Source organism: Cibotium barometz, chromosome 42 (assembly GCF_041138505.1).
Source record: "Cibotium barometz isolate CiBa-2024 chromosome 42, ASM4113850v1, whole genome shotgun sequence".
Classification (NCBI taxonomy): Eukaryota; Viridiplantae; Streptophyta; class Polypodiopsida; order Cyatheales; family Cibotiaceae; genus Cibotium; species Cibotium barometz.
The window spans coordinates 44,061,999-44,064,119 of NC_141087.1; positions in this window are offsets into that span (position 1 = coordinate 44,061,999).

The following is a 2,121-nucleotide window of genomic DNA, read 5'->3' on the forward strand; positions in this document are numbered from 1 at the left end:
TCAGGTTCTAATTCCCCCCATTGTTTTACTGATCAGAACAACAGAGAAGGATTAAGTGGGGAGCCACGATGCTCGATGCAGAATTTAGTGCTGCGAGGAGGAGTGATGTGCGGATGAAGGCTCCAAAGCTATTGAGGGCCACAAAGAAAAGGTCTATCGACTTCACTACTGTGACGACCCTAAGGAGGTTATGGCATGGATAGAGGAGTCACAGCTTGTGAGAGGCCAGATGGAGGAGCAAGGATTTCCAATTGTGGAACCGAGAGAATCCAATTCCCTTCTTTACTTTGTTAAGCAACATAATGATGAGGAACCCTATTTAGAAGACTAGGATATGGAGGCAGATGAAGATGAACAGGAGAAAGTCGGTGTTCTCAGTCTAGTGTCCCCTTCCAAATGACCTGCTACAGCCAGAGGCCCTCTATTAAGAGGGATTTCAATTTCTCAACGGAGGCTAAGGAGGAGAAAGGGCCAACTGGTGACACATAGATGCAGAAGAAGAAGAAGAAGAAGAAGCAACAAGTTCTTAGCATAGACATGAAGGACAAGAAGGAGGAAATTGTTGAGAGCAATGATCTTGTCTTAATTCATGAGATACTTTTCGATTTTGTTTGTAACATTGGAGCTGCTGATGACTTTCACATAATTGCTGAGATGTTTAACAAGCCTTTGCCAGTAGAGTCAATTTTGGACCAAGATGTAGAGTACCTGTCAAAAAAGAGGGACGCTTTTGAAAAAGCCGTATCCAAAGGAAGGCTAGGGATCAAGCTTATGTGCACTTGCTGGATTATGCACCAAGCAAGAAGGCAAACAATTGTTTATACAAGAAGTACCAGCAACTCCCATCTTCCTACAAGCCTACTTAGTGTACCACACACATGAGTTGCTATAGGCAGCTGTATGAGCCATTGGGATTGTTGGAATTAGGGTTGCAGGAATGCACACACAACTTCAAGAAGATGAGGAAGCTTGAGCACAACACAGTAGTGTATTATGAGTGCCAAAATGAAAGATAACAAGCCCTAGAAGATAATGGGCGTATATACAATGCACGGGGGAAAAAACCTCCTAGTGAGGGAAAAAGTGCCCCGGCGGTCCTAAGTGTGTTCACACACATCACTACTATAATATGGTAACAAATCCCCCCTGGAGTGATGCGGTGAACAAGAGCTAGCACTCATGTATAGGGAAGTGTCTAGCTATGTGGACGAATCCACAAAAGGGAGTAAGCCCAAAGCTTTGCGAAAAGCTTCGAACTTCTCACGAGACAGAGCCTTTGTGAAAAGGTCTGCAAGGTTATCCTGTGTTGGCACATAAGCCAAACTGATCTCTCCTGCAGAGAGTCTCTCCCTGACATAATGGTAGTGCACCTCAATGTGCTTCGTACGAGCATGGAACACTGGGTTCCGCGCAACTGCCAATGCGCTCTGACTGTCAGTGAAGATGGTGGTGGCAGATGGCTGCCCAACACCCAAATCAGCCATAAGGCGTCTGAGCCACACACACTCAACCGTAGCTGTGAAAGCTGCCCTGTACTCAGCTTCACAACTAGAAGTGGCCACAGTAGGCTGCTTCTTGCTCAACCATGATATGCATGAGCTTCCAAGCATGAAGCAAAAACCACTCGTGGACACGCGTGTGTCATAACAACCAGCCCAGTCAGAATCTAAAAAAGCATGTAAATCTGGCGGCAATGATCCCCCCTTGGGATAAAACAACCCAAGATGCCGAGTACCACTCAAATAGCGAAAGATACGCTTCACTGCCTGCCAATGCTTAATGCCTGGACTATGCATAAATCTGCTCACCTGTGAGACTGCAAACTGAATGTCTGGCCTCGTAATGCATACATAAATGAGGCAACCAACAGCTGTCTGATAGAGTGTGACATCAAAGTGATCTCCAGCATCATGAAGACTCAACTTCAAACCTGTCTCCATTGGAGTAGCAATAGGCTTGCAGTCTTCAAGGCCAAATCTCCGCAACAATGTTTCAATATACTTTGTCTGACACAAAGCAATACCTCCATCACACTGCTTAAATTGTATCCCCAAATAATGATGCAAATGCCCCAAATCTGACATCTCAAAAGAGGCATTCAAATCAGCCTTAAAATCAGCA